The following is a 26,858-nucleotide window of genomic DNA, read 5'->3' on the forward strand; positions in this document are numbered from 1 at the left end:
CTCCCCACTGCTTCTTTATCAAACTCTCCCTTCAAACATACATTCCCTTCCCAGGGAGGACTTCAAAGGCCAGATGTGAAGGTAATTCAAAAAATTTTCCACCTCAATACACATGCACAAAAAACGCATACAGAATTCTCCTGCAGCATGTTTCGTACCAGATCAAGCACCGTGATTGTCCTGTTCAAAATGGCCTAATGGGAAAGTTTAGAACATTCTGATTCAGGAGTGTGCCCTTGGCCAAGTCAGCTGAGCCCCAGAACCGAACATGGGAAACCTCAATTTGTCCTGTACCTCTTGAAGGCATTTTATAGATTGCTGTTCCAGGAAAGACACCCAAAACAGGTGCTGCTTTTGTCAGGGGAGCCAACAAAGTGGGACCTGTGTCAGTCAGAAAGTTCCAAGGCTGTGTGGACTCTTAAGGCAGTCTCAGGTTGCAAACTTTGGGCTGAAATGTGATATCAATCCAATTGCAGAAATTGTTCGATGGTCACTTCATGTGATCCAATCAGGTGACCAGGCGAGCACTGAAGCTTCAAGATAGGTGGCTTGTTCCAGTTACTACCTAGTGGTGTAAAACGACAAGCGGTTTATTATTCTCAAGGGTTACACGGGTCAGGAATTCAGGGAGGGCACACCAAGGACAGCTTGTACTTCTCCACAATGCCCAGAGCCTCAGGAGGGAAGTCTCCAAGGCTGAGGGTTGCTGAGTCTCTCACTCATGCGGCTGGTATTTGATGCTGGAACATTCACAGCTGGCCTCCCATCTGGGCTATCTCATGGCCTGGCAGTTCGGTTCTGTGGGAAGAAGTCTCCGAGCTCCCTACCTGCTGGTGTGCACAGCCTTGTGTAATCCCACCCCCTTGAGGAACTTGCTCCTGACCACTAGTATTTGGCAACATGGAAGGGATGTTTCTTCCATGATTAGTTTACAAAAGCTGGTGACTTCTCTTTCTCTGCCTCTCTTTGGCTTTGAGGAATAAAGCTGCCATGTGGGACAGGCTCCCATGTTCAGGAATGAAGGGTTGTCCTGGCCAGCCAGGGAGGAACTGAGGACTTCGGAGGACTGAATCCCACCAAAAAGCCACTTAGGTGGCCTTGGAAGTGAATCCTCCTCCATGCAAACTTTCAGATAAGACCCCAGCCCTGGCTGAAATCTTGATGACAGCCTTGAGAGAGAGCCTGATGTAGAGAATTCAACTAAGCCACAGTTGAATTTCTAACTCAGAGAAGCTATGAAATGGATAATAAATATGTGTTGTTTTAAACTGCAAAGTTTTGGATTGGTTTGTTTTGTAGCAATAGATATCTGATACCAGTTACAGAAGCAAGCATCTCACGAGAACCCAACAAAATCTGCATCACCTTTTATGACATGGGCTCAGAAGTCACGCAGCATCACTTCCCCCAAAGTCGCAAGCCTGCCCAGACCCTGGGAGTTGGGTCCAGGTGCCATCTCACCGCAGAGGGAGAGCACAGGTGTGAGCGTGTCACCACAGGGAGCGCGCGGGCCAGGAGAGATGTGTCCATCTTCGGAAAATGCAGTCCACCACAGGTTCTATAGCATGGCCTGATGTGTTCCTGTGTTAGTTTCAAGAAAGATTTATGTCGTGCTATTTTAAGATTTATATTGTCTGTGTGCCTCCCATAATGCCTCCTCAGCTTTTAATAAATGCCCATACAACTTCTCAGCATGTCACAATATCCCTCCTGCAACTAGGGATACTTCAGAACCATCATTTCCAAGAATATGACTATCTGAAGTACAAGATTTTCTCCACTTAAGAAAGACTTCCGATGGATTACAACATCGCACTGGCCGCAGGCTGAAACAGTCCCCCATTGCCCCACACTGTGTGCCAGTCGAAGGGAAACAGCACAGTGAGCGAGCAGAATGCAGTAGGGGAAGCAGTGAACACTCGGGCCAGGCTGACTCCAGTGCTGCTTCCAGCTGCTCCAAAACTCCGCTCACTTCCACTGGTTCCGAGAGTCGCTGCATTTACTGAGACCTGACCTGGCCTCTCTAGCAGAAGGGAGTGCTTACCAGTACCCTGACACTTCTAAAATATGTCAGAGGGCACCAGCTTGTAAATTCACACTTCTATTTAATGCCCCCACCAATGAAACCTGAGCCCCATCCTAGCCAAGAAATAGAAGCCTAGATGCTGAGACATTGAAGAAACCCAGGCTGGTATCAAGTCCCCTAGTGGGTGCATACATGGTCCACCCCTTTCTCCTGTACTTTGCACCTCTGCCTGGCTCTCCACGGGAGACTTTGTCCAAACACCTGCTTCTCTCCGGTGTGACTTTCCTGAGCCTGCGCTCAACCCCGGCATGAGCTGCACTGAAGCTGTCACCATTTCCCCTTTGTTGAAACTTCCAGCGCGACATTACTAAATGGTTGGAGAAAAGAGAGAAATGTAAAATCCAACAATTTTGCTGAGATTCCCCAGGCCCCTGGTTCAAAGTCTCCATGTCTCTCTGCTGTTGCCAGGAGCAGGGGCCGGCAGCCTCCCCGCAGTGGGTGCGAAGCTCCAGACAAAGGAGCTGGTCATTTCCCTACAATCCAATCCAAGGCCCACATCCCGAGTCCTGATTTCCTGCCTTCGGATTGATCTTGTTCCTGGTGGACCTGAGAAATAAAGCGTTCATTTCATTTTTTTAAACGATTTATTTCTTTCTTTGAAAGGCAGAATTACAGAGGGAGAGACAGAGAGACAAGAGAGAGAGGTCTTCCATCCACTAGTTCACTCCCCAGATGGCCACAAGGCTGGGACTAGGCCAAACCATAGCCAGAAGTCTGGAGCTTCATCCAGGTCTCCCACATGGGTGCAGGGGCCCAAGCACTTAAGCCACCCTCCACTGCTTTCCCAGGCCATCAGCAGGGAGCTGGATCAGAGGTGGAACAGCCAAGACTCGAACTGGTGCCCATATGAGATGCTGGCGCTGGCTTGACCCACCACACCACCACATCAGCCCCTGAAACCTCCAACTCCTAAACAATCTCAGAACAAGCACAGTGACCGCAGAATACTGCATGTACAATGCTAACAGCTGAGTCAAAGCCGATCCCCATAAATTCCAGTTCTTTCCGTCATTCCCATCTCCAACATGGGTCTATGACCAGAATTAGGCCTTCTTCCATGTCTCAGCCCCTGAGCATCTATGATTGAATAGTTAAAAAATAGGTCATCCACTAAGAAATATCTAAGAGCAAGCAACCATAAACAGACAGATGGCAGTCTAAATACATACTTGGAAAGCAAACACTGCTCCAAAAGGAACCATGCAGAGAGATCATCTCTGCATAATGACAACATTTTACACAATTTTTCCAAGCATTTTAATTCTTGGAGCCAGGGGATCAGACACTCCCCATTCCAGAGTAAGATTTTTTTTCTCCATTTGCATAAGGCCCATACAAGGTATTTTTCTAGATGTCTCCTCTTTTTGGAGCACAAAACTATATGTGAATGATAAATGATAGTCTTTTTCAGTCTCACTTACTGAGAGATCCAAAATTCTCTGGGTCCAATCTCAGCCAGGTTCCCTTTGTTATATCCACTTTCTGGACACAGGAAACCGAGGTTCTATGAAATGGAATCGTTTGCTTGGATGACACAAGTAGAACATGGGAATGCTGAACTCAAAAACACGAGGTGCACTGGATCCTCTGGTTTTTGTCGCTGGAGCAGGCCAGACTTAAATCTGAAAGGAAATATTGCAGATCACAAAAACAGGCTTTGTGAAGACCAGCCAAGCATGCAACAAACCAGTCCCATTCAGTTTGGGATCGCAAGCAGGACAAACAACACAACAGCCTTCACAATGAACTTCCGTTTCCAGGATGAGAAGGAAACACAGGGACATCAGCTCTTAGGAGACACCTGCAGCAGGCAGGGACCCGAGCCAAAGAATGGGCGCCCAGAAGAGCCTGAGAAGAGAGGACTCAGAAGAGAACACCACAAACTTGGGCCAAGTGTGTCCAGCTGGCTTTGTGCTAAGCTGCAGGCACGTGACAATGACTAAGCCTGGGCTTCCCAAGCCGGTAGAAATGAGAAACAAGTAACTGAGAATTGCAGTCCTCTGATTCAAGTGAGAGGGAGCTCGAGACTAAAACACCCATGGCCGCTCTGGCAGCATGCACACCTGAGAACAGGGAGGGCCTGAGCAGGTGGCCATTCCTTTGTTCTGCCAGCCCCGTTTCACCTGGAGGAGCCTGGGGCCAGCCCTGGCTGGGGCCCAGTGAGATCCTCCCAGGCTCCTTTTCATCCCAGGATATCTCAGCCTTTGAGGTGCAACGCATGACTCTGGCCATTGTCAACAGGCAGTGACACAAAGCACCTGTCGTCTTTGGCCAAGGCCAGCTGAGCAAATGCTTAACTCAGAAGCTTGTGGCAGTTTCTGGAAAAACAAATTACATCAGTGCTTACCCAGGAGTCTCCCAACCAGGCTAAAGAGTGTTCTCTGTGGCTCTGTGAGTATGTCCACCCTGCTTCTGCTCCCGTGGCATGAAGGCACTCAGCCGAGGGTGAAATGGTTCGAGTCTCCATTCTCAGTGTTTCTAGATGCTGTCTAGCAGAGGCCTTGGGAAACCCGGTTAGCAGGGAAGCAGACATCCTGAGAGGTCTCAGCAATGCAAATCCCTGTGCGTGGAGAAGGAGACACAGGAAACCTGTCAAGGTCATGGGCTCCCAGGCAAATAGACATTTAGTGAGTGGCTTTGCTTGGGCTGGGTCCTGGGCAGACATTTCTCTTCCTTATCTCACGCCATTGTAACCTGTGCTCCACCCCATGCCATTGCCCTGGACTCACCTCCAGGCCAGTATTTGACAAAGCCAGCTCTAAAGCAATAGTAATGCAAGTTTACCGCAGACTCCATGGAGACACAGAAAGGACGTCTGCATTGCAGACGGCTAATCACTCAACCTTCAAGACATCCAGTGTGTGAAATGGATACCATGGTTAATAATTACTGTAGCCTCAAAAATTAGGAAGAGGGTAGATTTTAAATGTCCCCACCACACACACAAAAAATAAGTATGTGAAGTAATACACTTGTTAATTAGTTCAGCTGAGCCATTCTACAATGTATACCTATTTCAAAATATATTGTATACAATGTATGCAAGTTTTATCAATTTTAATTAGAGGGCCGGCGCCGTGGCTCACTAGGCTAATCCTCCGCCTTGCGGCGCTGGCACACTGGGTTCTAGTCCCCGTCGGGGCGCCGGATTCTGTCCTGGTTGCCCCTCTTCCAGGCCAGCTCTCTGCTGTGGCCAGGGAGTGCAGTGGAGGATGGCCCAAGTGCTTGGGCCCTGCACCCCATGGGAGACCAGGAGAAGCACCTGGCTCCTGCCATCGGATCAGCGCGGTGCACCGGCTGCAGCGCGCCGGTCGCGGCTGCCATTGGAGGGCGAACCAACGGCAAAGGAAGACCTTTCTCTCTCTCTCTTTCTCACTGTCCACTCTGCCTGTCAAAAAAAAATAAATTAGAAAAAATATTTTAAAATTTTTTATTTGAAAAGAAGCATTACAATGAGAGAGAGAGAGAGATCTTCCATCTTTTAGTTCACTTCCCAAATGGCCACAATGGCCAAAGCTAGGTCAGAATGAAGCCAGGAGCCAGGAGCTACATCTGGGTCTCCCAGATGGGTGGCAGGGTTCCAAGCACTTGGGCCATCTTCTACTGCTTTCCCAGGTACATTAGCAGGGACCTGGCTTGGAAGTGGAGCAGCTGGGACTTGAACCAGGCACTCATTTGGGATGCCAGTGTCATAGGTGGTGGCTTAACCCATTGAGTCACAATGCCAGCCCCCCAAAAGAATGTTAATCCAATGCCTTATTGTCTTCTCCTTTCTCTCCTTCCCAAGTCTCCTTTCTAACTCCTGTGGCAGACCTGGGTGTGTGTGTGTGTGTCCTTTCCCCCACCCTGCCTTCTCTCTCTCTGCCACCCCATGTACAAAGCTTCCTGAAAGCCCCTCCACATCTCTCCCACCACTTGCCTAACCTGTCACACAAAAGTTAAGGGGACAGCATTGTGACATAGTGGGTAAAACCACATATCCCATATGGCACCAGTTTGAGTCCCGGCTGCTCCCCTTCCAACCTGCTAATATGATTGGGAAAGCAGCAGAATATGGCCCAGGTGCTTGGGCTCCTGCCCTGATGTGGGAGACCTGGATGAAGCTCCTGTTCCTGGCTTTGGTCGGGCCCAGCCCTGGCTGTTGCAGACATTTGGAGAGTAAACCAGCAGATGTGACTGTGCACTTGCTCTCTCTCTCTGACTCTCAAATAAATTTACCTTAGACTGTGATTATATCTATATATACATATGTATATATAAATGCACGCACACTCATTAAATTCTCACAATGCTATATTGTGTTAAACACCATATATACATGAATATATGATTTCAAAAATTTTTTACACCAAGAAAAAAAGATAAACATCTTTTAATTCCATATTCCAGGAACTTTCTGAAGTACCTTCATATAGTGTCTACCATAGAATAAGTTCTATAAATATTAGTTATTATTTGTTGATTCACTTATACTTTTTATGATTATTCAGTAGAAAAAATTGTCTACTGGGGCTAGTGTTGTGGAACAGCAGGTCAAGCCACTGCTTACAATGCCAACATCCCATATTGGAATGCCCATTGAATCCAGGTGCTCTGCTTCCAATCCAGCTCCCCTGCTAATGTGCCTGGGACAGGAGCAGTTGATGGTCCAAGTGCTTGAGCCCCTGCCACCCATGTGGGATACCAGGATGGATTTTCAGGCTCCTGGCTTCAGTTTGGGCCAACCCTGGCCATTGCAGCCATTTGAGGAATGAACCAGCAGGTGGAAGATCTGTGTGTGTGTGTGTGTGTGAGTGTGTGTGTGTGTGTGTGTTTCTTTCTCTCTGTTTCACTTGCCTTTTAAATAAATTTTTTTTTTTGACAGGCAGAGTGGACAGTGAGAGAGAGAGACAGAGAGAAAGGTCTTCCTTTGCCGTTGGTTCGCCCTCCAATGGCTGCCGCGGCCGGCGCACCGCGCTGATCCGATGGCAGGAGCCAGGAGCCAGGTGCTTTTCCTGGTCTCCCATGGGGTGCAGGGCCCAAGCACCTGGGCCATCCTCCGCTGCACTCCCTGGCCACAGCAGAGGGCTGGCCTGGAAGAGGGGCAACCGGGACAGAATCTGGCGCCCCGACCGGGACTAGAACCCGGTGTGCCAGCGCCGCTAGGCAGAGGATTAGCCTAGTGAGCCGCGGCGCCGGCCTAAATAAATTTTTAAACAAAGAAAAACTGGTCTACATAGTAGAAACCTCAACTTTTTCAGCCTAGCCTCCTTCTTCTGGGAACAGCCTTTGCCATGATCACTTCTCTACCCATTCCCAATCTCCTGATTTTCATGGAAGCCGTCTGTGAGTACAATATGATCACCCTCCCAAACCAACCTGAGTCATCAGAATTCTTCCCCAGGAATTCTGCAGCTGGAATGGGAAAGAGTTCAGTCTCCAGTAATAAAAGCTGCTACTACCAGCAGCCGCTTGGACTGAGAAGCAGAAAAAGAGAACAAAGAATGAAACTAGTGTAGAAATAGAATACAGAGATCTGTCCAGCCTCTGAGGGTCTGATTCCTCTGCATTCCTCAGCACCAACTGCAGTCTTGCCCTTGCTTTTCAGGAGACAATTCTGCAAGTAAAGGCCTTGTTTTTCTCAAGCTGGCTTGATTTGGGATTTTATTCCTTGCCATGAATGAGTGCTGACTAAATACAGGTCTAATCCAGTAGATTTGGCCTTCATAGATGGGTGGTTCAGGCCTTGAAGGGCACCTCTCAGTCATGATCAATTATCCAAGCCAGCATTAGCTTCCTCACTTTCCTGTTGACTCACTGATATGAGCCCAGAATGAATGGTCAGACAATTGCCTTCACTTGCAGGTTAATGTTGCGACTATTGCTATGTTCCCTGGTGAAAACCTTCCTGCCTTGGGAAATAAGACTTCTAGACCCACAGAGTCTACAATCATGCAGACAATCAGCAAAAAATTTATAATGTGTTGCACAATGTAATAATAAACAGAAACTCATTTTTCATTCCTTAATTTCTATGCCCATAACAACTGGGGATGGGGAAATAGCCACATGTATTGGTCACTAACTCAGAGCACATACAACATCTGCAAGGATATCGCTCCAGCTCTTCAAGGTGTTCCCACCCAGCTGGCACCACAGCTACGTCTCCAAGAGGCCATCCCACCGCTTATCAAGCCAGCTGTTTCAGGACGAACCAGGGAGTTCCAGGAGCATGAGCCCGTTGTCACAACTGCTCTGAGCTTCCTGCTGAGGAGCAATGCTCTGTGAAGAGTACGTCCTGCAGATCCCAGGATGATGACTTTGGCAGAAGCATTATGAACACGGCAGACAGGTGTGTGTCTGTAGTAAGTGTCTATTTGAGTTAAAACACAGTCTGTCCCTTCCCTGTTGGATGCGATCCTTGGTAATCAACCTTCTACCAAGTGGCTGGCTGGTGCTCCCAAGGTGATGGAGCCACATTGAATGTTAGTTGTTGGTCTCAGTTTTGGCGAATTGAACACTCAGCAGTGGTGCCTGGAAGTTCATTTTTCTGAGTATCTCAATAACCCTGTGGACCACTTTGTTTGGCTTCTATTTGACTAAGACAGAGATGGCTGGGGAAAGCAGTTAACAGATGCCCACAAAATAGTTCATCTCACCTACCTGCTCATTAAGAGTCTCTCCTGGGGAGATTACTGTTCAGTAATCACATGAGACACGGTGTCTACACATTCTGTTCAAATTCAGAGAGTTCTACCACATTCCTCTTTCCGAGACCTCTTTGTCATCTGTTTCCCAATAGTTATCTTTCTACAAGTCTTGACTATCCAGCAAAACCATTAACTACTACTGCTGAGTCAATATAGACTCACACTGCCCACCAGGAGAACTTTTCATCACCTCTGTTTTTCAAAGCCACCCCATGGTGGGACTATGGTGCTATAACCATCTACTTTTTTTTTATCGATTTACTTGTGTATTTGAGAGTCAGAGTTACACAGAGAGAGAAGGAGAGGCAGAGAGAGAGAGAGAGAGAGGTCTTCCATCTGCTGGTTCACTCCCCAATTGGCCACAATGGCTGGAGCTGTGCTGATCTGAAGCCAGGAGCCAGGAGCCTCCTCCAGGTCTCCCACATGGATACAGGGGCCCAAGAACTTGGGCCACCCTCCATTGCCCTCCTAGGACATCACAGAGAGCTGGATCAGAAATGGAGCAGCCAGGACTCGAATCGGAGCCCATATGGAATGCCGGCACTTTACCCACTATGCCACAGCACCAGCCCCACAACTATTTTTGAGCAGTGCCAACATACAACACAGAACCACCCGCAAACAAGGCCTAGAATTTCTCCTTCTCAGCAAACTTGTCACAGAGAACTTATCCAGAAGCCAGATATAAGTTTGGGAGAGAAGGGGCAATTTGATAGGAGCATGAGCCACAGGCATTGGTGTTATCTGCTCGTGCAACTTACTTGTGCCTTCAGGACTTGCTTGAGCCTGATCTCAAATAGAACAATTCCATTTGATAATGAAATGCTGCTATGAATAGCTGGCTTTATAGCGTAGGAAGTCAAACAACACCTGCTTCATGATGGCCAAGGTACCTTGGTGACTCACAATCATGCCGTCACTGTTATTCTTCAAGATGCATCAGTCATAAGGTAGCTGATATTATTGTTATAATACACATTTACAGGTGAAAAGACAACCACAGTGGGGGCCAGAATTGTGGCATAGTGGGTAAACTGCCACTTGTGGTACCAGCAACCCATATGGGCACTGGTTCAAGTCCCAGCTACTCTACTTCCAATCCAGCTCCCTGCTAATGTGCCTGGTAAAGCAGCAGAGATGGCTTAAGTGCTTGGGCTACTGCCACCCATGTGGGAGACCTGGAAGAAGCTCCTGGCTCCTGGCTTCAGATCAGCCCAGCTCCAGCCATTGCAATCATTTGAGGAATAAACCAGAGGATGGAAAATTTCTTCCTTCTCTTTCTCCTCCTCCTCCTTCTCCTTTTTCTTCTCTCTTGCTCTCTAACTCTGCCTTAAACACACACACACACACACACACACACACACACATAATGATGTTCACACTCTGTTAAAGAGAAGAGTTGGGATTTGAACCTAGCATCCATTGTGCTTTATCATTATCCTACCACAACCTTTAAAGCATGATTGATTGGGGCTGGTGGCTTAATGGGTTAAGCTGCTACCTACAAAGCCAGCATCCCATATCAGCACTAGTTCAAGCCCAGGCTGCTCCACTTCCAATCCAACTCCCTGCTAATGCACCTGGGAAAGCAGAGGAGGATGGCCCAAGTCCTTGGGCCCCTGCACCCACATACGAGACCCAGATGAAGCTCCTGGCTCCTGGCTTCAGCCTGGCTTGCAGCCATCTGGGGAGAGAAACAGCAGATGGAAGATCTCTCTCTCTCTCTCTCTCTCCTTCTCTCTCTCTCTCTCTCCCTACCCCACCCCACCCCCGTAACTTTTTAAAAAATCAATCTTTAAAAAGAACAAAAAAAGCATGACTTCTCCAGCTTGGATCAGGTACTCTTCCTTACCCCAGAAGATGTGATAGAAACAGATAGAGTCTGTACTGATTACACTACACACACCTTGTCTTTCTCAAGCTTTCTCTGTATGCTCCAATAGTAGGGATATCAATAAACAGTTACAATACAGTGCAAGTAAGTGGGCAGAAAGGAGCCAGGTCCTACGAGAATACACAGGAGATATGGGAGTCACATGAAGTTTCCTGGGAGGACATGATCTTGGAACCGAGGCAGAGTTTGGCAAAGCAGGGCAGGACAAAGGGTGGTGACAAGCGGGAGGAGCTACAAGTGGGGGAACAGCCAGTACGAGGCCTTGAGATGGCACACAGCACAGTAAGTCTGGACCCGAGACTATAAAGAAGGGAAGGGCGAGAGATGAGGTTGCAGGCTAAGTATGGGTCAGATCATAAAAGGGCTTACAGACTTTGCTAAGGAATTTCTGTTTTATCCTAAGGACAACACTGGAGACACTGAAGAGTTTTAAGCAGGCAAAAACATGACAGTTTTACAGTTTTGAAATGTTACTAAAGCTACAGAGTGAAGGTTAGGGAGCAGGAGGCTACTGCAGTAGTCAAGGTAGACAACAGTGGCTACACTAGGGTTGTGGCAAAGGGGAGGGGGAGAAGTGGGAAGATCCAAGACACAACCGATAAGACTGCTTAACAGATGGGAGAGGGAGGAGTCAAAGGATCTCACCAGGCCTGAGATCATTGGATGTGAACAACAGTGCCATTCCCTGCAAACAGGGGACACACGGGTTTAGGGGATAAAATATTACGGGTGTATAAATGGCTGTGTCCTGAAGGCCACAGGAATGTGTGTAAACAAGGTTGAGACTGAGATCCAGCTGCGGGAGTCATTCAGCCAATGGTGACAACTGCATGTCAAGGAAGAGTGTGCAGATGAGGACAGAAGGGACATGAGATGCTCACGGTAAGATCTCAACAAGGAATTCAGCAGAAATCAAGGGGGCGAGAGGAAATGCCACGCCAGCTGATGGTCTGGGGGGAAAGAGGAACTCATATAAAGGAAATTAACTTTGGAGCAGAGGGAATCAGGATTATGTATCCAAATGAATATAATCATAATAGCTATAATATTTAACTGATATTTAATGTGTACCAGACAAAATTCTAAATATTTTACATGTGTTATCTTCTAATTCTCACAATAATATCCCAATTTTATAGATGAGAAAATTGAAATACAAAGATTTAGTGATCTGGCCCAAGTCACACTGCCATTAGGTAGAAGAGTTGGAATTTAGACCCACGTCTTTTCATTCTAGAACCTGTCATGCAATTCTGCCTCCCATGGGCAACAAATCAGCATAAGTTTTTAGGTTGCATTGTAAACTCACAAAATTAATGCTCTGTTGCTCCAGAAATCCTAATCCTGGGCCTAAATCTTTTCTACAGAGGATTATTTTTATGCACATTTTCAGATATGCTATCAGGCACACTAGGGCTGCTGAAAACATTATCATGTATCACTTTCAACCTCTCCTGGAGCTCGAAGGGATTTGTGGATTTGCAGCTTAAAATGAAACAAAACAACGAGGTCACACATTTAGCCAAGTGGTTAAGATACTAGTTAAGAGGCCGTTGTCCCACATTGGAGGATCTGGGTTCAATAGCCCACTCTGGCTCTTACCTCCAGCTTCCTGCCAGTGTAGATCCTGGAGGCAGCAGTGATGGCTCCGGTGATTGGGTTCCTGCTACCCTCTTAGGAGACCTGGAGAGAGCTCCCTCCCAGCTCAGCCTAGTCCCAGTTGTTACAGGCATTTGGGGAGTAAACCAGCAGATTGTTTACTGAGTTACTGTCTCTGTCTGTTTCTCTTGTCTCTCTTCCTCTCAAATTTTGTTTTAAGATTTATTTAATTATTTGAAAGGCAGAGTTACAGAGAGGCAGAGGTAGAGAGAGAGGGAGAGAGAGAGAGGTCTTCCATCTGCTGGTTTACTCCCCAGATGGCCACAATGGCCAGAGCTGCACTGATTTGAAGCCAGGAGCTTCTTCCAGGTCTCCCATACAGGGGACTTGAACCAGCGCCCAAAGGGGTTGCTGGCTCTGCAGGCAGCAGCTCTACCCACCACACACTGGCCTCTCAAATAATTTTTTTTAAATATGATGCTTCTTCTTTAATGTTTTCTCAACAGAATCTACCCTCAAACCACTGAAACTTGAGGCAAGAACTCAAAGATGGGGCTCGTATTGTGGCATAGTGGGTAAAGCCAGTGCCTGTGATGCCGGCATCCTCTGTGGGCACCAGTTCGTGTCCTGGCTGCTCCACTTCTAATCTAGCTCCCTTCTAATGGCCTGGGAAAAGCAGTGGAGATGGCCAACTACGACCCATGTAGGAGACCCAGATGAAACCCTTGGCTCCTGGCTTTGACCCGGCTCAGCCCTGGCTATTGTGGCCACCTGGGAAGTGATGGAAGATTTTCTCTCCCTCCCTCTCTCTCTGTCTCTCTCTCTCTCTCCCCAACATCTTCTGTGTCTCATAAATTATTAATCATAGACAAAAATGTTATATATAATTTTTAAACATTTGAAACAAAATACTAAATGGTATCAGTGAAGCATATTTCTGCTATTTCCAAGTACAAAAGGCAGGCTTGGAGGTATAGTGTGGATGCTAAAATATTGACAACTTCCAGGTACACTAGTGGTTTGTGGAGACAGAAAAGCTGAAGTCAACATTGTCATGGTTCTTCCAAGCTATGTGGCAATGTCACTTCTCTGGTTTCACTTGTGTAGCCCCTGGAAGAACTTTAATCATTGAAAAGTAATATACATTTATATGTGCTAGAGGACATTTTGAAAGGGGATCAAGGGGCTGGTGCTGTAGCATAGAGGGAAAAGTCACCATCTGCAGTGCTGGCATCCTATATGGATGCTGGTTCGAGTCCACTTCCAATCCAGCTCTCTGCTATGGCCTGGGAAAGCAGTAGAAGATGGCCCAAGTGAGTGGGCCCCTGCACCCACATGGGAGACCAGGAAGAAGCACCTGGCTCCTGGCTTTGGATCAGCACAGCTGCAGCCATTGCAGCCATCTGGGGAGTGAATCAACAGAAGAAAGACCTTTCTCTCTGTCTTTCCCTCTCACTGTCTGTAACTCTGCCTTTCAAATAAATAAATAAAATCTTAAATAATAAAAAAAGAAGATGGTCCAAGTCCTTGGTCCCCTGCACCCACATGGGAGACCCGGAAGAAGCTCCTGGCTCCTGGCTTTGGATCAGCACAGCTCCAGCCATTGCAACCACTTGGGGAGTGAACTAGCAGATGGAAGATCTCTCTCTGCCTCTGCATCTCTGTAACTCTGCCTTCCAAATAAATAAATAAGTCTAAAAAGAAGAAAAGAAAGGAGGGAAGGAAAGAAGGAAAGAAGGAAGGAAGGAAGGAAGGAAGGAAGGAAGGAAGGAAGGAAGGAAGGAAGGAAGGAAGGAAGGAAGGAAGGAAGGAAGGAAAGAAGGGCTCAGCACTCTGAGGGGTGTGATTTCCCCAGGTGGGGCTGGTTGGAAATGGAAGAACTTGTATGCTTTGTTCGACTACAGTTTGCAGACAAGTATGCCCAGCTGGGAGTAACCAAAAGCAGTAACAGCAAACTGGCTCAGGCCACTGGCTCTCTTTCTGGGTTATACATTGGGATCAACTGGGAAGCTTTAAATCATTGAAGCCACTGCCAGAAATTCCTATGCTATCCAACTTACAGGCCCATCTCAGCACTGGGACCTTGAAAACGCCACAGGCGATCCCCACGGGCAGCTAAGCTGGAGAGCCAGTTTTCCTCTCTCCCTTCCTTACTTTCCTCCTTCCCTCCCTCCCTCTTTCTTTCCTTCCTTTTTATGACATAACACAAAACCCAGAAGGGGGTGGACCAACACCTGCGCCCCTGCTGAGGGTGACCTCAGACAGTGGAGATCGCTGTCTCCTTCTGTCCTTCTCGCCCTCGGTTCCCAGCTTTCAATCTCATTCTCTCAGCAACGTAGTGGCTGCTGCCATAGGCACTGAATCTAAGCTCCGTGATGGAAGACGGTAGGCAGAGGGGGAAAGGCTTCTCCTCACCCATCTTTGCCTTTTTCTTCAGACATTGAAGCGGACCTCAGGGAGGTCTAAGAGCCCGAGTGGCATTGCATGGCCATGGGATCAGCACGTGTTACTTGGCAGCCTCTGTAGCAGAAGGCAGGCGACAAGGCAGTTGCAACGATTGCTGAGTGAACTGAGCTACAGCGTCTGCTGAGAATCAAAGTACTACTTTTCTAAGTTTTCAAAATGTAAACATAGTGCTATGAAGACATACCTGGGAGCAATTTCATCATACCCTGGCCTGCCCACCACTCAATTTTCCACTCATGCTATCCAAGCCCCAGATAGCTCTGCTACCTTTTCAGAGGCTTCAGTAATTGGTGAATACGCAGCCTTTTCAAGTCCCAAAGTTTCGGACCAGCGGAAAAGAGGATTAGCTTAAGCTCGGAGTGTGGGATGACCACAAAATCCTCCCCAAAGTCCTGGCCTCCTTTTGCCTGAGAGTCTCCAAAATAAATTTAATTTCTGTGCTGACCTGAACTTCACATTAAACTATTTACTGCCAAGGGTTTGAATTACTGCAAATATGTCCCTTGGGTCTATCCCAGTTGAATTAATAATCAGAGCCCCCGCTACAATCTCTTGTTTGGCAGTTATTTGTATTCCAATCTTCCTCCTGAACTTAAGACTCATGATTTCCAACTTCCTTCTGGAAAAGAACACCTCCACGTCCCACGGGCAAGTCCAACTCAGTATGTCACAGTGATCTCATGATGTTCCCCTCCTAATGCCTGTGTCCCCCATCCCAGTGAACGGAATGACCACTGATCAAGTTGTTTGAACTACAACACTCAGAGCTGTGCTCTAATCTTCTTTCATTGCATACCTCCAGTCACAATCACATCAATTCTATCACACATAGCTTGTCAATCTGTCCCCTCCTCCTCCAGTTCAAACCTAGCTCATCTTCTCCCTGGATCCACAGAGCAAAAAGGATGGCAATGCCCTGGAGGTAACCAACCTCTCACCTTCAAGAAGTGGAAACAAAAGCCAGTAGGGCTGGAAACGAAAGAGCAAGGAAGAAAGTGTCAAGTGGAGCAGTCAGAGTCAGGCTGGGTCCAGGCTGCAGTACGCAGTGAGTTGTTCTGTGCTGTTGGTGATTGTGATGATAAAGCCACAGCGGTGCTTGCGCATGGAAAGTCGTTGACTTAATAAGCTTAGTCTGGTTGACGCTCCACGTTGGCTCCTATCCCTTTTGTAAAAAAAAAAAAAAAATTAAAATTAAAAAAAAAATTACACTTAAAACCCAATAATACCCACAACCTCCAGCATCATGTGAAAAACATCAGAAAAAAATTCCAATCAAAGGGCATCCTACAATATACCTGATGAGTACATCTCAAAACCTGTCAAGATTATCAAAGAAAGAGAAATAGAGACTGGGAGGGAGGGAAGGAAGGAGGGGAAAGTGTTAAGAAGCTGTCTTGTCAGCCAAGAGCCAGAAGAGACATGAGGATTTAATTAACGTGGCATTTCAAATGAGATCCTCAAGCAGAAAAAAGACATTAGGTAAAAACTAAAAACCATGGACCTTAGTTACTATCAACGTAGATAATATCAATGTATCAATGTATGTCCATTAATTGTAACAAATGTGCTAAGTTATTGTAAGATATTAGTAACAGGGAAAACTGTAGGGACTGTATGGGAACTCTGTTCTGTCTGCCCAGTTTTTCTATATATTCAAAACTGCTGTAAGAAATAAAAATTTGGGGCTGGTGCTGTGGCTTAGCAAGTAAAGCATCCACCTACAGTGCTGGCATTCCATATGGGTGCCAGTTCGAGTCTCAGCTGCTCCACTTCTGATCCAGCTCCCTGATAATACTCCTTGGAAAGCAGCAGAAGATGGCCCAAGTGCTTGGGCCCTTGCACACACATGGGAGACCCAGAAGAAGCTCCTGACTCCTGGCTTCCAAATGGCCTAGCCCCAGCCATTGTAGCCATTTGGGGAGTGAACCAGAGGATGGAAGATCTCTTTCTTTCTCCTCTTTCTGTATTTCTGCCTTTCAAATAAATAAATAAATATTTAAAAATAAAGAAATGAAATGAAAGTGTGAGGCCGGCGCCGCAGCTCACTAGGCTAATCCTCTGCCTAGCGGCGCCGGCACACCGGGTTCTAGTCCCGGTTGGGGCGCCAGATTCTGTCCCGGTTGTCCCTCTTCCAGGCCAGCTCTCTGCTGTGGCCCGGGAGTGCAGTGGAGGATGGCCCAAGTGCTTGGGCCCTGCACCCCATGGGAGACCAGGAAAAGCACCTGGCTCCTGGCTCCTGCCATCGGATCAGCGCGGTGCGCCAGCTGCAGCGCGCCGGCCGCGGCGGCCATTGGAGGGTGAACCAACGGCAAAGGAAGACCTTTCTCTCTGTCTCTCTCTCTCACTGTTCACTCTGCCTGTCAAAAAAAAAAAAATGAAATGAAAGTGTGAGCACAGGTGTTTGGCCTAACATTTAAGATGCCACTGGGGGGGGGGGGTGCTTTGTGGCACAGCAGGTTAAACCTTCACTCGCAACACTGGCATCCCATATTGGAGTGAAAATTCAAGTCCCAGCTGCTCTGCTTCCAATCCAGCTCCCTGCTAATGTGCCAAGGAAAGCAATGGAAGATGGCCCAGGTGCACCCACGTGGGAGACCTGGATGGAAGTCTGAGCTCCTGGCTAATGCCTGGCCCAGCCCCAGCTTGTTGCAGCCATTTCAGGAGTAGCAGTGGATTGGAAGGTGTCATGCTGCAGCCATTTTTTGCTGGCCCTCGGTGTCATGGCCTGACCTCAGCTCCCGGTGCCTGCTCACCTGAGTATTGAGAGGCAGGGGGATGGTCAGGAGACAGCCAACTAAAGAGGCCTCTGCTGCACATCCCGGCCTCAGGTCCCAGCCCCAGCAGTGCCTCCTCGCACACTTTTGTGCTGGTGGCAGCCCCCACCTCCAACCTCTGCTCCACCTCCCATGTTGGTTTTGAAAGAGTTCCTCTCGCTGGGAGTCTGCTGGGCTGCCATAACACAATAGGCAAACAAGGCTTACACTGCAAGAAGCTGATGTTCTCCTAGCTCTGAGCCTGGGAGCCCAAGGTCAAGTTTGGTTTCTCCCCTCGGCTCGCACGGCCACCTTCCTCCTGTGTCCTCACTTGGCCTCTCCTTGGAACGCACATCCCTGGGGTCTCTCTGAACGTGCTAATCTTCTTTACTCAGAAGGACACCAGTCAGGTTGGACGAGGGCCTGCCCTAAGGACCTCACTCTAACTCGGTTAACTTCATTTCCTCTTTGAGAGCCTTGTCTCCAAATACAGTCATGCTCTGAGGTCCTGGGGGTTAGAGCGTCAACGTGAGTTGGCGGGCGGGAAGGGAGAGCAGAGCTCAGCCTGCAGCAACATCCTTTCCTGGAACCTGCCGGATAATGTGCCTGCAGGGGTCTGTCTACTTCCAGCTGTGTCTTTAACGCATGCATGGATGGGTGAACACAGTGACCTTCACATAGTCACTTGTTCCTCTCCATAGACGCTGCAGAGGTTCCCGTCCAGCCTCTTGCCCCTGTGGCCATCTTTTTCTCCTGCAGCTCATATGGAAGGCAGAAGACTAAGCATCGGTGCATTAGTTATTCCATTGCTGCACATTTTGACACACAGTTATGATCTCAGCTTAAGTGGTTTACCAGTTCAGGCCCAACGTAGCTGGACCTCGTGCTGAGCGTCTCACAGGGCTGTAATCGAGGTGTGGGCCAGGGCTGTGGTCTCCTCTGAGGCTTCAGACGCACCCGGAAGCTAGCTGGCAGAGTCCAGCTCCTTGGGGTTGTAGGGCTCCGGGCTTTGGTTTTGTGGTACCCTCAGTTTTTAGAAGCTGCCCACAACCCCTGGGCACATGGGGCTCACCAAACGGCCATTTGCGTCCTCCAAGCTAAGAGAACAGTCGAGATGCCAGGACTAGGATCACACACAACACGAACTGTGGGGAGCAACTCGGACTAGACTAAGTTACTGGAATTAAGACTTATTCTATGCATCTGCTCTCCCACAATATGGCGCTGAGAAGGGAGAAACAGCTTCTACACAGCTGCCTCCAGTTCAACCAATAAACTGTAGGACCTACTCCTGATTGGAGGAGAGCAGCGTACTCGGCGTGTGGGTAGCAGAGTTGGGATTGGTGGATGAGGACTATAAAGGAGGAGAGAGACACCATGCACCAGGAACATCTATCTGAAGGAACACCTGTGCAGCCCCCGAGAGAGCCGGCCGGCGGTGTGCCGCTCCCCTGTGGAAGTGGGGAAAGTGGCCAGGGGGAACCGCCCTTCCACAGAGGTGGAAGGGACAGTAGCCAACCCGGGAAGAACCAGCAGCAAACCCGGGGAGGGCCGAGCAGACAAAAGAACAGTGCAGGGTCCTGTGTCATTCCTCCATGAAGAGGGGGAGCGACATAATGGTGCCGTGACTCGGATATGAAGCCTAGGCAGGGTTTAGTGTCGTTCCTCCATGAAGAGGGGGAGCGACAACGAACAAAACCACACACCTTCTCTGACCTTAACTGCATCCTGCCGGTTAGAAATAAGTCACAGGCCACAGCCACACTCAAGAGGAGGACACTAGACAAAGGAGTGAACGCCAGAGAGAGTACCCTTTCTCCCACACTGCTCATGTGGGAGCTGCCTGAAGGTAGAGAGCCCATCCGTCTTAGTGTCCTAGGTCTAAGAGTAGAAGAACTTGAGCTGTGCTGAGAGCCTCAGCTGCCTGAAACCTCTTGGTTAGCCAAGCTCTGGGGAGCCTCAGAGAAAGAGAGAGAGAGAGAGAGAAATATTGCCATCCTTTGCATTTAACCAGGTCCCAGAGCATATGGCACACTCCTCTGTAGCAGTCCCTAATACACAGAGCCTGCCCCCTTAGATAAATGTGCTCATTCATGATATCTATTAGGATCCAAGCCTCTGATAGGAACCAGGGCTTTGACCAATTTTTTTTAATTCCTCACTGTTCTGACCCAAGAGCTAGCATGTGGTAAATGTTCAATATGTATTACGAAGAATATATCACTACCATAATTTGAAAACAAGTGACTGTGCTGTCAGTACCTACAGAATTGAAACAGGTTTTTGGGGGCCGTCACTGTTGCGTAGTGGGGGAAGCTGCCGCCTGTGACACTGGCATCCCATATGGATGTCGGTTTGGGCCCCAGCTGCTCCATTTCTGATCTAGCTCCCTGCTAATGTGCTTGGGAAAGCAGTGGAAGATGGACCAAGTGCTTGGGCTTCTGCGCCCATGTGGGAGATCTGGAAGGGGTTCCTGGCTGCTGGCTTCAAACTGGCCCAGCTCTGGCAATTGCAGCCATTTGGGGAGTGAACCAGCAGATGGAAAATCAATCTCTCACTCTCTTTATTTCTCTCTCTCTCTCACTCTCTCTCTCTGTAACTCTGCCTTTCGAATAAGTAAAGTATTTAAAAAAAAAAAAAAGAATTTAAACAGTTTGTTAAAACACTTACGAGAGATTGCGGTCCATACAACTGAATAGAAAGGCATTTGTCATAAAAAGGCAGCCAAAGTAGATTAAACAAAAGCAACCTACAATTGTTTTTTGTAAAAGAAACAATTACAACAGTAGGTATCAACAATGATAATAATTGCCGTAATATTGTCTGTCATAGTCTACATTTGTTTTCCCATAATGTGTAACATTTCACATTTTAATTAAAAACAACCAAAAGGACTGGAAAGAGCACTAGGAACCCACAGGGCTCCTTGTGAATCATAAATCGCTTCCTTTTTTGAAAATATATGGTTATGGTGTGATGATTCACAGTATCCAATTTAATTCAACACACATTTATTGAGGGCCTACAACGCACAAGGCACTGGGATGGTGCCAGATGGCCAGGGGCGGAAATGCCAAGGCCATGGAACTTGGTTTCTTTGGGGCGTCAGACAATGCACCTCATGCCCCCGCCTCCCCCGGGATAGATAAGGGGAGGAGGGTCAGAGGTGGCAAGGTGTTGTGAGGTGGTTTTGCAGCTGACTGCGTGACCAGACCCACAGAGGGTTGATCAATCATTGGGTGTCCAACAGCAGGAAGCTTCCCACGTGAGTCATAAGCACCCCTTTAATTCCCTTCCCTGGTCAGCTTGTTTACATATGACTTGAATGAGGGAGATAAGCCAAAGTCAAGAGTAAAACGTTGTAAGTAAAAGACACAAGACACAAAAGAAACTAAACTGCATGAAATTCAGCTAGAATCCTTGTAAAGTTCTGTAATCCACCCCACCCCCCGCCCCGCCAAAAAAATATCAACAATACAAATTCATAGGGATTCCTGGCTTGGCAGCAGTTCATGTAAAACACAACTGGGTTTTTAATTGACCATGGATTCATTATGAGGCATTAATGGAATGTGACTGATAAAAACAAAGGCCAGGCAATTCTTGACCACAGCCATAAATCTCGCGTCCAGATAAGAGGGTGGCAGTTCAATCCTGTTCCAGGCAGACCACACTAGAATTCTATTTTTCACATCGAGGCGTCCATTTCACTGTCAGAACATGGCACCCTTGACCCATTTCGGTGAAGTCATGTTTTCTCAGACTCCCTTCCTATCCTACGTGCTAGCAAACTCACAGAAGCAGTGTGCAAAAACGGGTCACATGAGCTCCACCCTTCTTATGCTGGGTAGATTGAATGGATATTGAAAGCAGTAACGTCATAAGAACCAGGTTCCCTACTGAGATTTCAATCTCATCAGCTTTTTTTTATTTATTTTTTAACTTATTCCTTTATTGCTATCTCCTCCCCCTGGGGACCTGGACCTAAATCTGGGAATCATGAAATGACCAGAAATCTACGTGCACTCCAAATGATTCCTCTTTCCCACTGGTCACAATACAACCCTTTGTCCTTGAACCAGGCCGCCCTGCCTAGATTCCTGTTCTTCATGGCAAAGACTCCAAGGAATCAGCTTGCCCAACTGCCTATAGGAGCCTAAATCCACCAGTAGTCTGAAAACCGAGATCCCGGCTACACTAAAGTGCAAGAAAGTCATCGGAGTTAACTCACAGAAGTTCCCCTTTCTTCCTTGCCAGGGATCCATCCCAAATCTGACTTCCCCTTTGTCTTTAGCCCAAGTAAGAATCAGGAATGAGGAAATGTATATGGAGGAGAGGAGACAAATGAGGAAAGGAAAGCAGTAACCCTGATCCCAAAGGCGGGTCCTTTTGGTATTGCTCCAGCAAATCTGCATTCTCTTCTTCATTCCATCTTTGCCCTACAACACTCTTCACTGCATAGCCTGCCCAGGAGCTAGCAAAACCCCAGGTTTACAAGGCCCATTCCCTCCAAAGGGGCTGACCCTAAAAACTAGAAGTGGTCTGGAGGGGTCACCTCCCCACCTAGGCAAGAAGCCGAAGCCCCAAACCAGACTACAGTTCAGTCAGGGTCTACAGGTCTACATACACACACACACACACACACACACCCTCACCAGAAAGGCCTGAGAAACAGGCTACTTCCACTGAGACTCTGGGACTGGAAGGGTAGGGGCTACACCTGTTAGCCCAGCTCTGGGCTGAACACTGTGCGACTAGGTAACAGCCACAGTCAACTGTGTGTTAAGATGCCTGCCAAAGCAGGGAGCTCACTCTGATGGCATACACAGTGAGAGGAATGATTGGCTTAAAATCCTGGAGACAGCAAAGGTAGAATGGGCATCAGGATGGGCTGACAAAGAAGTTAAACTGCTTTAGCAAAGAATCCTCTGCTTTCCATCTCTCCACTCTGCCACCCAACAGACGAGATCTGCCACCTAGGGCTGGCCCCAAGTCTAGTCTCTGGGGAAGCTTCCTTTGCTACTGGGACCACATAGATCCCTTTTCTTATCTAGCAGGAGGGAGGGAACTCTTCTTTCTGGAAGCAACCAATGAACTTCTGCAACCTCGTTGGCCTGAATTAGGCCAGCACCCATTACTGGATCTACAATAATGGCCTGGAAGGAGACTTGCACTAGGTCTGAGGCTCAGGGGTAAAATGGTCCATGGTGGGGAAGATGTGGGTACCCCAGCCAAAGTTATGGTAGTTCACAAGAGAAGGAGAACACACAGGTAGGAGACACCCCCAAGGCTCTTGCAGCTGTGTGTTTTCCCAATTTTGCAGAGGGAAAACCAAGCTAAGAGAGGCTACAAATCTATGTAATGGTGAAGCCAGGATTCTCACCTTGCCCTAGAACAGGATATCTTGAGGAACCAAAGTAAAGCCAGAATAGTCATCTCACCACCTTCAACCTCAAGCATGTAGATATGAAAGGGAAGCAGGCATTGCCTGAGGCTGGGAAGATCCATTCCCTTTATTGGTATCCAGGAGCCAGTGAATCCACCCACCCCACACAGTGACGGCATCACCTGGTACCATGCCTAGCTCAGCACTTGCCTGTGAACTAGAGACAAGACTGCTATTACCAATCATTATCATTGTCAGTGAGTTCCAGGGCACAGCTTTCCAAATCCATTCTGGATTAAATCAGTGATGTGGGCTAGCCTGGGAACCTTGCCACAGGCATAACATCGCTCTTCCTGGGGAATGTCTTCCAGGTTCCAAAGGACAGATTTGCGAATAGACTTCTGGAGCTCGGCCCCATCCACTGCTGGGAACTGCCTTTGTTTGACTTGTTTATTTGGGAGAGCTGCTCTGGACTTTCACCCAGCAGCTGCCTGGCAGGAGGTGACCTGGCTTTAGCCAACAGAGGTGGGGCTAGAGGAGAGTGAGGCTGATAACCACAGCTTGGTGCTAACTGGGCACCAAGCTGCACCATAGGAGGAGGAAGGGCAGAGTATCCAGAGGCCATAGTCCAGCTGCTCCCCAACAGGGGACTTCCTGTTCCACTTCCACTTAGTGGAAAAAAGCAAGAGAGGGACATGATACAAAAGGCTTCTGCAATTGTTGAGGTTCCTTGAGTGTGAATTTTCCTATAAGCAGCTGCCATCTCTCATCCCGCTGAGGTCTCGCCCAAGGCAAGTGGCAGGTTTGAGGGTCACGGCCTGCCCCAGCCACACCAGCCTTGCAGAGTTCTGTGATCTATTTTGAGCAGTTTCACTGTTCACAGTGCTGGCAAACTTATCCATTTTCTGACAATATTTGGAGTGTGATGTAAGTGTGAACTAGATAATGACCTTTCAAGTCAAGGCACAATGCTCCGTTTAAAGCTTGGATTTCTTCCTTGGAGCATCTACAAGGTCCGTTTGACCCTTCTGCATCACTTGCTCAAGATTCCCCCCCAGCTTGTCCATCTGCACGGGTGGGTGATGGGCAGAGTCTTCACGTGTACGGGGCCGTGAGGCGAGCCTGGGCCCATAGAGGCTGCCCCTTTTGCTACTGGAGCGCTCACAGCCTGTTCTGAGCTGCAGGATGCTGGCCGGCCTGCCTGCGGCATTTCTTTCCCTCTGGACCCTTGAGATCCTCCCCCAGACCCCAGTGATAGCATACCACCAGCTCCCCCAATGAGCAGTTACAGACTTGGCTAACGTTTCAAGCCTGACATGGCTAAAACAATACCATATCTGCAGCTTTACTTCAGTGACTCACTAGAAGAGCTATTTTAAAGAGAATTTGCAGTGACTAAGATTACATCTGTTCTAGGAAAAAAACAGACAAAAGGGACAAAAGGCTAATGTAATATTTTTGAGATGCTCTTTCTAAGCTCATGGAACTACTGCTGTATCTTCTTGTCAGCATTTTCATTACCAGGCACAAAAGGAGGAGCAAGAACCAGTATCTAAAACACTCCAGAAACATCCGTGTCTGGGCACCATGCAGGAGTGTGTGTCCATCAGAAGACAGGGCTGCAGGAATAGTGATGGTCATCTTCATCCTGTCACCCAAGAGCCTAATCCACAGCCGTGTGAGCTCTTTGTTAGCCTGGAACTCTGGCAGCCTCCTAAGGGGTTCACCAGTCACCTGTCCCGCCTGTGGTCATCTTCAGTCCTGTCGGCCCCTCCTATACTTTTCTTCCCCATGTGGAGTGCAGAAACAGATTGGGGGCTCCTAGTTCTGTCTTTTGGGTGAGAATAGGGTTTTTAGTGGGAGCAAGGAATCAACAGATGCACCCTACTCAAAAGTCAAACACACAAGTAAGCACCTACCTCATTATTCTCCCAAAAACGTGCTTCCCTTCCTGGGAAAAAAAGGGACCAATGAACCCACAACCTTCAAGGCCTGAGAACTATGGAGAGAGTCTCCAGGAGGGGAAGAGAAGCTGGAACCCCTACACCAGCCCAGCGCTCCTGAGCCATCCTTCCTGCTCAGGGTCGCCCATTGACTTCCCACTGCTGCCATCCCATCAGCGCCCACACCCAGCACTGGAAGATATCCATATGTCCTTAGTACACCACCAACCCCCTCCTTGAACTCTTCCTCACACAAGCAGACAGACTGGAGCTTCTCCAGCGCCTTTACGAAAGCCGAAGGGACAACAACGGGGACATAAACAAGAAAATGAGCATAAACATAGGCAAACTTGTGCAATGCATTAACAATGGGAAGATTTAGGAAAGAAGACATGAAAGAGGGGAATTTTCTTCATTATAATCTTCTTGTTCAATTATTTTTCAAGAGTGATACTTACTTTGTAAGTCATGCACATTTATTGAGAAGCTCATATACTATTAGTTTGGGTCCTACCATAACGTTCTAGCTCCTGGGGCTCACTGTACATACCAGCTCCCCACCTGGTCAACTCTGAGGTTTCCTTATGCTGCTTCCCACCCATCCCTTCCCCCAAAGGGCTTCCCAGGCCTTCCTGGGAGAACAAGGAGTGATGGTCTCTTTCAACAAACAGCCTCCCATGTACCATCCTTGACGTCGGGCCCTGAGGAATGACCCATCGCATACCTGCAGTGCTTATCAGTGCCACTCAGGTGCTTTCTCTCTGATAGAAGAAAAGATCAAGGGTCATTTCCTCTACACTTCATCATCCACCCAGAAAGTCCCCAGTTCTTACATTTTTTAAACACAAAAAGCACTTAGAATTATATAAAACACTTAATAAACTCATTAATCTCTGCCAATAAAAAGGTCATCATTTAAGGAATTCTCAAATACAACAATGACAACAATGGAAAGGAACTCATTTACATACAGATGAATCTTCCCGAAGATGGCAAAGGGAAATCCCAAGGTTTGGAATTGTTGGAGCAGCAATAAGACCCTAACATAGCCAGGACAAGGAGGCCTCAGCCAGATGACGAAGGGACCCTACCTGCTTCTCCAAACTTCTGACCTTCCCTCCGCCCATACCCTTGACCTGTGCTGCAAGGAGCCACTATTTCCCTCATCCCTTTCATGATCTAACCTGAGCTCCAGTATTCCTTCATAACAGTGATTCAAGTTGGGCTAGCCTTTCCCTTCCTGGGGACTCCTCTTCCTTAATCTGCCTCAGTTTCCCCAAGGAAAGCAAAGCTTAAAAAAATGTGGAGACACCAGAAATCAACCTTATCCCAAGGTCACAGCCACATCTACTGAAAAGAGCGCTTCCAGGGGCACTGGCAAGGACACTGCGCACGGACACACCCTGCAGAGAACAGGCTGTACTTGGGGAATTTACCTGCGCTTAGGTTGTTCCTGACGTCATTGGCCCATGAGGAAAAGATACCCAGCTGCAAAGCTACCAGGCTTGGCTCAGGGATCTCATGGGGCACAGCCTTTAAGCGCTCCCTGGGAAGATCTGGGGTCAGGGCGTCTAGCCTGCCCCCCCTCCTCCCAGGTCACAGCAAGCTTATACCAAGAGATGGGGCAGGCTGGCCTTAAAGAGTTGAAAGAAAGAAACCACCTGCGTGGTCTAGCTGTTCCCCTAGGACATGACAGGCCAGCTGGTATACGACTATATAAACATGTTTTGCAAAACCCCCCAAATTCTTCAAGACACTTGGCTAAGATTAACCAATACACAGCCATCCTAGAGTCATTTCAGGAATTTATTTTGAAGGAAACAGCAGGTGGCAGCAAAGGTTTACATTTTTTACCCTTAGGCTTGGAATGAAAACAAGAGTGTTGGGGAGTAATCTCACCTCTGAAGCAGCCAGTTGCCTTGTAATGGAGGTGGAGGACAGCGGCTCCTTAGGGTGAGCTCCATGCATTCGGATGAGCGAATCCACCAAAAAAGAAAAGAAAAGAAAAACAAATCCTCTCATGCTTCAAGCCAGAGACCCAC

The 26,858-nt window shown here is 48.0% G+C and overlaps 1 long non-coding RNA gene across 8 annotated transcripts; it reads right to left on the reverse strand.

The window, feature by feature from the left end:
* Positions 1-230: 230 nt before the first annotated feature.
* Positions 231-26,858, reverse strand: LOC127492308 (uncharacterized). 8 transcript variants are annotated; one of them, XR_016231351.1, is made up of 7 exons: positions 18,343-18,773; positions 15,673-15,896; positions 7,445-7,542; positions 4,434-4,646; positions 3,508-3,708; positions 1,366-1,581; positions 234-565 (listed from the first exon to the last, which is right to left on the reverse strand). It is a non-coding gene; the product is annotated as an uncharacterized LOC127492308 (long non-coding RNA). The 8 variants fall into 8 exon arrangements; XR_016231350.1 differs by lacking the exon at positions 7,445-7,542 and adding an exon at positions 12,272-12,379; XR_016231347.1 differs by lacking the exons at positions 7,445-7,542; positions 18,343-18,773 and adding an exon at positions 26,716-26,858 and having other exon boundaries at positions 251-565.

The sequence above is a fragment of the Oryctolagus cuniculus genome, chromosome 1, assembly GCF_051225735.1.
Source record: "Oryctolagus cuniculus isolate XC-2025 breed Fujian yellow rabbit chromosome 1, ASM5122573v1, whole genome shotgun sequence".
In the NCBI taxonomy this organism is placed as follows: Eukaryota; Metazoa; Chordata; class Mammalia; order Lagomorpha; family Leporidae; genus Oryctolagus; species Oryctolagus cuniculus.